The sequence below is a fragment of the Nilaparvata lugens genome, chromosome 9 (genome assembly GCF_014356525.2).
Source record: "Nilaparvata lugens isolate BPH chromosome 9, ASM1435652v1, whole genome shotgun sequence".
Taxonomy (NCBI): Eukaryota; Metazoa; Arthropoda; class Insecta; order Hemiptera; family Delphacidae; genus Nilaparvata; species Nilaparvata lugens.
In genome coordinates, this window is record NC_052512.1 from 37,143,155 (window position 1) to 37,152,498 (window position 9,344).

The 9,344-nt window shown below is 33.3% G+C and overlaps 1 long non-coding RNA gene across 1 annotated transcript; it reads right to left on the bottom strand.

Annotated features, from left to right (window-relative positions):
* Nucleotides 1-233: 233 nt before the first annotated feature.
* Nucleotides 234-8,961, bottom strand: LOC120353132. Its single transcript, XR_005572198.1, has 3 exons — nucleotides 8,879-8,961; nucleotides 2,594-2,707; nucleotides 234-446 (listed from the first exon to the last, which is right to left on the bottom strand). It is a non-coding gene; the product is annotated as an uncharacterized LOC120353132 (long non-coding RNA).
* Nucleotides 8,962-9,344: the final 383 nt, after the last annotated feature.

Genomic DNA, 9,344 nt, shown 5'->3' on the forward strand with positions numbered 1-9,344 from the left:
AAGCAGCCTGTCTCCTTTATAGAAAAAATCCTCTTTTGAATCTAGGAGAGCAGCTTAGGATGAAGATAACATTTGCAAGGATTATAATATTTTAACCCAGCTGCAACATGCATTAGACAAGAGAGTATACCTGTTTAATTATCTATAATTAATATAAGTGAATTGGATTCAGTGAATAGATGTCTATTGACATATTGATGAAAAATTAAGGGATGTATAAGTTAAGACATAAATAATGTGAGAAGTTTGTTTATTAAAATAACTCATATGCATGTCATTTATCTATGAAGAAAGGTCCTTATTGTGGTGCTCCAGAATACTTTAATCTCTTCCTGTTTGAAGTAGCAATTTTTTGAGCTACATACTGGTTTATGTTACTGCACCTCAATTCAATCTAATTTTTGAAGCATTCACATTTTCCTCCAGGATCCGGTGTTTGAACATTTCTAGAACAAATAACAGTTCAAAGTATACAATCTTTACAAATTAGAAAATGAGGATCTTATTTCATGAATTAATCTGCTATCAAATTTATTTATTAACCTAAAAATGTATTTAAATATGCATGATTCTCCCTCTCCTGAAAGGGAAGTCCAAGATAATACAAGAGCGTTTTTTTCACGTGAAAATTATGTCCTCACAGTTTTACATTATAACGTCATATTCTGGTGGAAAAGTCGAGAAAATCACATTTTTTCACGTGAAAAAAGTGTAAATGTTCCAACTTTTCACGTGAAACTAAAACTTGAAAATAACGTTTTTTTGTTTCTACATTTTCACGTTATACTGAACATGTATACTGAACTCTCAGAAAAGAACATGAATAAAACGGTTTTTTCTACATTTCTTGTCCCACATTTGGTCATTCCTTTTGCATGGAAATTTCCAAAAATTCACATGAAAATAACGTTTTTAAAATACATTTTTACAATATTTTATCGTGAAAAGATGGAGAAGGATTACCTTAATTATTCTGAATAAATAACCTTTTCAATTCTTTATTTTTACATTAAAAAACTATGAATCTTATAAAACTTTTGAATAACCACAATAAAATGTGAAGTAAATTCTCTACCCTAACTTTACAATAATTTTACACAAAACTGAATAAAAATTGAATTCAACTATAAAGTCCTATTCAGACAAATGGATTTTTTCTAGTAAGTAGTGATATAAATGCAATCTAACAGCTGGACACTATAATTACAAGAAGAAAGCTCATTTTCATTTGTAATCATTCAACAGCTGACAAATTTAAAAAATGTTTCATGTAAGCTTCTTTTTTCAGCTGTTGGACTTCGTATCAGCCATTTGCTTGTATTAGTTTTGCATCACCAATGGGAAAAAACCATAAATGTCTGGATGGCCAATATGGAGATTTTTTCTTTAATAAAATGGTGAAAGAACAATAATTTATATTAAAATTGAATTTATTTTCAAAACATCACAGTCTTCAACCCTTCAATAAGTTGGAGACTGTTGTAGATATAATACTGTAACTTTCAGGATAAGTTATTGGTCGAATACTCCACCTTTTGACATACAACTGAATTTCAACTCATCATAAGGGGGTGACTTGGGGGTTGTAAATCAAAGATTTTGAATGTAAATACTCATTGTGTATTATCTTAAAAGCCTTCTCAAAACGAGAAAGATGAAATCAATAAAAATCTTCTATGATACTTTTATCCAAAATCCATAGGAGTGGCCGTAGTCGAGTGGATCAGATGCTGGCTTTATGATTCAGAGGCCAGGGTTCAAATCCCGGCCCGGGCCAAGATATTTATCTCGGGCCACTCCCGTGTTTCGGATGGATACGTTAAGCCGTCGGTCCCGGCTGCCTAAAAAGCAGTCGTTAGGTCATGTCAGAGGCCCTGAAATTGATCAGTTGCGACCTGAAAACTCTGACACCAGACCTGTGCCAGCCAGGTCACTCGATATTATTATTATTATTATCCAAAATGGCAGCTGATTGAAGTTATGGTTTTTAAAGAAATAATTGATAAAATTCAATCAGCCGCCATTTTGGATAAAAGTATCATAGATTTTTATTGATATCATCTTTCTAGTTTTAAAAAGGCCTTTATAATGATGTATCACACAATGGGTGTTTACATTAAAAATATTTGAGTTATAACCCCTCATTTCTTTACAAACTGTAACTTCAATCAGCCACCGTTTTGGATTCAAGTTTCATAGTACATTTTAATTGATGTTATGTTTCTTGTTTCAAAAAGCCCTTTGAAATAATGTACCACACAATAGGCGTTTACATTAAAATTTTCCAGTTAAAACTCTTGAGTCACCATATTATACATTCTGAACCTAGTCAACCCCTTATGAAGGGGTTGAAATTCAGTTGTACTGTACGTCAAGAGTTAGAGTATTCGACCAGTAACATATCCTGGAAGCTACAGTATTATATCAACAACAGTCTCTAATTTATTGAAAGGTTCCCTTACATATGACTCACCTGGTATGATTTCTAACTTATAATGATGAGCACAAGCCTAGAGCTCATGTGGACATCACCCATGAAAAAAAATTGTTCGACTTTATATTCTGTTTTAAATTAATCAAAATTGAGACTTACTTAGATTTCTCTTTGCTGGTAAACCGAGTTTCTGGAGACTTCAGCCAGTATTTGATTACCGTACTGCTTCTATGTCTTTTTCTTTTGTGTTGGAGAATTCCATCACCACAGCTCCTATTAGAGATGAAACAAAAGTTTACTTATAATTAAACATATTTCAAATAATATTTTTTGACTAGAAAATTGGAAAAACACACATGTTGCAAACACACAGTCTCACTCTTTCTTATTATATAAAATATATATTGCTAAAATGAGAGGACTACACCGATAGTTTTTCTAAATTGGAATAAGATATAAAGCTGTTAATATAAATAAATGAATCAATTGCTTGCTGGAAAAAGTTTAAATAAAGCCTGCCGGTCCAGTAGAAAACAACTGAATTAATTTTAATCTATCAATCCACAGTCATATATTATTGATATTAAGTTCATTATAATAACATGAGTAAAGATTAGTTTGTGGTGACTTCAATTACCTACTTAGGCTAGATAAAAAGTTTTGTTACACATTTAAATTTATATGTACCAGCATAAACCCTGGAATGTGTCTGCCTAGAATAATAATCATCTTATTTCCAGCAAAGATGAATTCAAGAGGCTTTCTTCTTATTATTATTAAGTTATGCCTTAAATAATACGGTACTAAGCAAAGAAGTTAAAGTTTAAGTTAAAGTTTAAGTTGAAGTTTTTATTATTCTCAATAAGCTCAATACAAGAAAATGTAAAATACATGCATATAAAAAAAAAGAAACAAATAAACAAATTCATAATATACATAACTGCATAGTAACGAATCAAACCAAATTTAATATTACTTATTGAGAAAAATACAATCCAGCATGTAAGATGCAACTTACGGACCGCTGGAGGGAGTCTAATACACTATTTTACTAGAGCAATAGAATGGACTGAAAAAAAAAAGAAAAAAGAGAGATAAAAAAAACATTTATGGGCTGTAATCAAAATAGGATATTAGTATTTTATTATTAAAGAGATGATGCTAATTAGAGAAAGCAGAAGAAAATCATTAAAAATAGAGATTCAAATTGTGTGAAAAGATTAATTTATTGATTTATGTTGCAAAAAAAAAACGGTAAGAAGAGCAGGGAAAATACAAAAAAAAAAATAAAGAGGAGAAAAAATAAAAAGAAAAGCAAGATAACAGAATGCAAAGTTAACAGAATGGAAAGAAAAATAGACGGATTAAACAAGAATTATGAACAAAAACTCTAGAGCTTTGGGAGTGAGTGACAAAAGCCAAATTTTAATTAATCTCTTAATCTTATTTCCACAATTACATGCAGCAATGGCATTCTTGACCTCAAGCGGCAAAGCATTATAAAATCTAGGTGCCAGGAAAATGAACGTTTTACGAAAAAGAGTGCAATTGGGTTTAGGACATCTGACTTGGGAAGCCGCAGTCCGCCTGGTCTGTCGAAGTGCGGTAACAGGCTGACAGTAATCAATTGTCACACCTCTATTTCCACTTATATTGAAGAACAATGACAAAACCTTGAATACATATAGGAACCTAACAGGCAAAATTCAAAGATGACAGAACAGTGGAAATGTATGATCATCAAACCTACTGCCCGTTATCAATCTTATAAAAGCTTTTTGAAGTTTAATAATTGGATCCTGGTTAGCGTAATAGGAGCTTCCCCAACATGTGATTCCATATTCAATTTTGAAATGTACAAATGAAAAATAAAGTTCCTTCATTACATTAAAATCGAACAAATATTTGATGCGATGGAAAATCATCAAATAGAACCTTAAAGACTTCTTTAGAGTTTCAATTTGTTGCCTCCAATTAAGATTTTCATCCAGTGAAAGACCCAAATATTTGATAGTCTTTGCTGGACTGATACTGGGACAGTCACAGCTAGAATAGGAACAAACCGGAGAGTGAAAGCGCAGTGGAGCAGGCAAGTCAGCACTTCCAGAGAGACTGAACATCATATAATTAGTTTTGGCTACATTAATTTTACGTTTGTTACATGTAAAACATAGAGATATTTTGTTCAAGTCAGACTGCATTTTCTGATGTAAATCTTGAAGGTTATTTATTACTTCTATATGAAAGAGCAGTGTCGTCCGCAAAAGCAGTTATCCGTCCATTCAATTCACCATTATACAAATCATTTACAAAAATTAAGAAGAGAATAGGGCCAATTACCGAACCTTGCGGCACACCACAAGTTATGGGTAATACCTCACTTGCAACGTTTCTGATCCTTACATACTGTTTCCTACCCTGTAGGAAGGACTTAAACCAATCTAGTGGAATTCCCCTTACACCAGCACTCTCCAGCTTGCGGAACAGCAGACTATGATTAACTGTATCGAATGCTTTACTAATATCCAGGAAGATTCCCGCTGTTTTGCCACTAAAGCCACTGTTTAATCCTGAATAGACATATTCCAAAAGATGCTGTAAGGCAATTTCTGTACAAAGATTTTCCCTGAAACCGAACTGGCAGGCCGAAAAAAAGTTGCAGCTATTGAGGAATGAAAGTAATCTAGTTTTATAATTTTTTCAAATAGTTTTGACATGACTGGTAATAATGAGATGGGTATGTAGTTTTCTTTACTGAGTTTATTTCCTTTTTTGAAGATGGGAACAACAGTAGCCGACTTCAGTATTTCAGGAAAACAACCAGATACCAACGACAAGTTAAACAAATATAAAATAACTGAAGAAATAGAAGAAAAGTTATCTTTAAGGATTCTAGCAGTCACAACATCGTCACCCGAACTTTTACGAGTAGAAAGAGAGTCAACAAATGTTTTGAGTTCAACAAGTGTAACAGGGCTGAAAAAAATAGATTTATGGATAGTTTTAATTCTGAAGGACTCTGAAGATTGTGCCTGAATATGGGTGGGTAAAGCAGGAAAAGAATCAGAAAGATTCTTAGGCATTTCAATAAAGTATTTATTCATTACGTCAGAAACTAGGCGGTTGTCATCAATTAAAATACCATTCTCCTGCAACACAATATCCGTATCTCTATTATTGTCTTTTACTGGCAAAAGTGTTTTCATTGTTTTCCATTTTTCTCGGGGGTTATGTTTTTGAATGAATAACTGTGAAGAGTAAAATAGAAGTTTGGCCTCTTTCACCCATACTTTTATTTTATCTTTCATATTTACGAATTTTCTTTTGAGGATCAAATTGTTTGGATCATTTTTATGCATCTTATGCAATTTGTCTCTTACATAAATGGCATTGGACAAACCAGGAGTCATCCAGGGCTTTAACATTTTTATGTTCTGTTTGTATTTAATATTTTTTTGTGATTCTACAATACAGTTATTTAAGATTTGATAAAAAATATCAAATGCTTTGTTAGTTTCGGGTTCTTCAAAGACAGGTTCCCAATTTTCATATTTTAATAAGGTACTCAAACGCTTGTGGTCCAATTTTCTAAATTCAGACTGCTGAATCCTTCTCTTTTCAATAACTATAGGCAAAATACAAGCCACCGCCCGGTGATCCGTGATTAGGGTTTCAATGACAGCAACTTTGTCAATGACAAAAAGATTTGAACGATATGATAAGTGGTCAATACAGGTTGAAGATGACCCCACTACCCTCGTCCCTATATCTTTTAACTGCTGCATACCATTTCCATTGAGACAATTTAGATACGAATCACTATAAACATTCGAAACACTAACATTTAGGTTAACATCCCCTAGACAATATAAATCTGAGCTCCTGGTGGTAGCCAAGAATCTATCAAAACTGGCAATAAATGTATGCCGATCACCTAGGTAAAATCTGTACAAACCTCACACAATAAATAAATAATTCTTGTATTTACAAAAAAGTAACAGTCAGCAATGCAACAATCCTTTTTAGTGGCAGTAATAGAAGAATGAACAAAGATCACAACACCGCCCGCCCTCGTCACAGAACCAGCAGCAGCAAAGCTTTCATATCCGACAATATTATATAAATTTAATTCATTCATATCCTGCAACCAGGCTTCACTTAAAATTATTATATGTGGCTTGGTTATTAAATTATTAATGTATGAAAGGAAGTTATCAAAATTAGTATTTAGGCTTCGGATGTTTTGATGGAAGAACAAAATACCAGAATCCGAATCAAAAAACTCATTCACTTCATCAATTGAGCTTAAAAGAGTCGTTTCAGAATTATTCATTCGCTAACTTTGAAGTTTAAATTAACTAGCATCAATCAACAATTGCACTCTTTTCCATAAATTTGATATAAATGGGGGAAAAATAAATGAATCCTTTGAACAAATGAAAATCAATTTGGCAAAAGCAGCTCCACCAGAACATAATATGAATAGAAGAAAACAGTTTAAACTAACATGATTGATAATAAACAACGATAGACCGCTACAAAAATCTGTTATCAATTCGACTGGGATAGCCATCACAATCATAACGGAGCTTGATAAAGCTCTGAACTGAGTGATAAAATCTGTGTCACCAGTACTATGCTTTCCAATGCTGAAAATGTTATCATTACACAAAAATTGAGATAAACCAACTAGAGCACATCGCTTGACCCAATGTGCACAATTGGATTCATAACCTCTACGATATACTATTATCAAATAATATAAGTAATATAAAACGTTTGACCAACTAGAGAAATCAATTTTATATAGGAGAGAAAACAAACAATGACAAATTAAACATTCCTTATTTCTACCCGAATAGCGAAAGCGAAATTTTTGCAATAAACGAAAGTCATTGATATTTTCCTCTAGTATTGAAACATTAAGAAAAAACAATTCACAGTCTATCGAGATCACTCAACGACGATATTTTCACAATCGGTTTACCCTGCTCCTTCCTCATTAGTATCTTCCCGTTCTGCACCCACAGATAAGCGTAGTCATATTTCTTCTTAGCCTCCCTGGCAGCTGCAAAAATTCTTCTCCGCGCCGGACTTAGACTCTCGTTGATGTAGACTACTGCCTGCTGTTGGAATCCAAGGTCCTGCGTCGATAAATTACGCTTAACCTTTCTCCTCGCCACCACCGAGAACTTGTCCTCTCTCCTGACAAATTTCACAATAATACCAGCAGGCCGATTGTCTCCCTTAGGTTTTCCCAGTCGATGGCAGACGTCAATTTTTTCTCTTGTTATATTAACATCAAGAGCATTACACACTCTCTTTACAGATTCATACACATCCTCGTTTTTCGTCTCTGGTACTCCATAGATTTCAAGTGTATTGGAGCGTGTGTACTGTTCAGCATCTTCGAGCCGTGTCTCCAAGTCACAAACTTTCCTCTTAAGGCTTGCATTCTCTTTTTTCAAGTCCTCAATTAATCTAAGGCACTCATTTATTTTCAAAGTTTGATTAGTAATTGTATTAGTCTGGTCGTCAATCTTACTGTTTGCAAACTCGAAAGAAGCATTAAATTCCCTCTCCATTCGCTTCCTATCCTCTCTGGCCTCCTCTAGCATAAATATCACTTGTGATATGCTGGCATTGCCATCCTCAGCAGAAGACACAGCACTCATACTCTGCCTCCTCAACTTGGAACAAGGTGGGCATCTCCAAATCTGACCCTCGTTGACAATACATTCCACGTCTGCCTTGGTCATGTTAACACATTGAGGATGACTTAGTTTTTTACAATCACTACATGCAAGTTTGCTTCTAGTCGCCGGAATTGCAGCCTGGCATATTGTGCATGCAGATTTATAAGCCATATCAAACAATAAATTTTATGAAAGAACACGGTTTAATAGATAACAAATTAAAATATTATATGCGCCGAGTAAGCGAATAACTATGGAAAATAAATTTGAAATGAAATATACGGAAATCAGGGTAAATATGACAATAGAAGGTAGTTGAAAGGAAAATTGCGTCAAGAGGGCTATCTCTACGTCTTTATACGGATATTGAATGGGAAGCCCCTGAAACTGGAAGAGGAATAGGACAGACAAAAGAAAGAAGGAAAGTGGATGCAAAGACTAGAAAAATTACGTGAATTATTGCGAAATAGAGAGTAAATAATAGAAAATAGCTTGAATAACTTTACGTGTAGAAGCTATCTCTTGTCGACCTGTAGAGGTCGTAGACCTTAAAGAGATATCTTTAAGGTTCTTCCCTTGCATCTTTAAGGTCTTTGGTATTGAGTGTTGTGTAGTTATGAGGTTATGTTATGCGTGGTCTATAATAGTCTTTCGAAAAATTATCATTCAAATATATAGGTATTCAGACCTATAATAAATTTATTCTTTCATTTCACGGTACATCAATAAAAAAAATCACTCAACTTACCTATATTTCCTGGATAAAATCACAAAAATTACAAACTACGAAACTCACTACAAAGTACAAAAACTGTTTTTTCGGTGCAAAATGCAATATGCATTGACCAAACACCAACACCACCGTGCATCGCATCATCGATAAACCCAAAATGTTGATATAATATTATCAATACATCGATAAATAATGATTATCGACTATTAATAATTACATATTCTCAAATGTCATCTACATCTTTGTTTGGAAATGCGTTATTCAAATTACATAGTTTAAATAAGTAAAAGTAGAATACAATCCTGATTTCTACATTCTTGAATGCTATAAAATCAGTTTTCCCTGGTAAAAACGTTGGAATTGGTTTGATATATCGATTGTTAAGACTTTGATATTTCCATTTCACAGTATCAATATTATTGATAATATATCAATATTTTCATTCGATACCATAGTAATGGTGGCAATTTCAAAATTATTG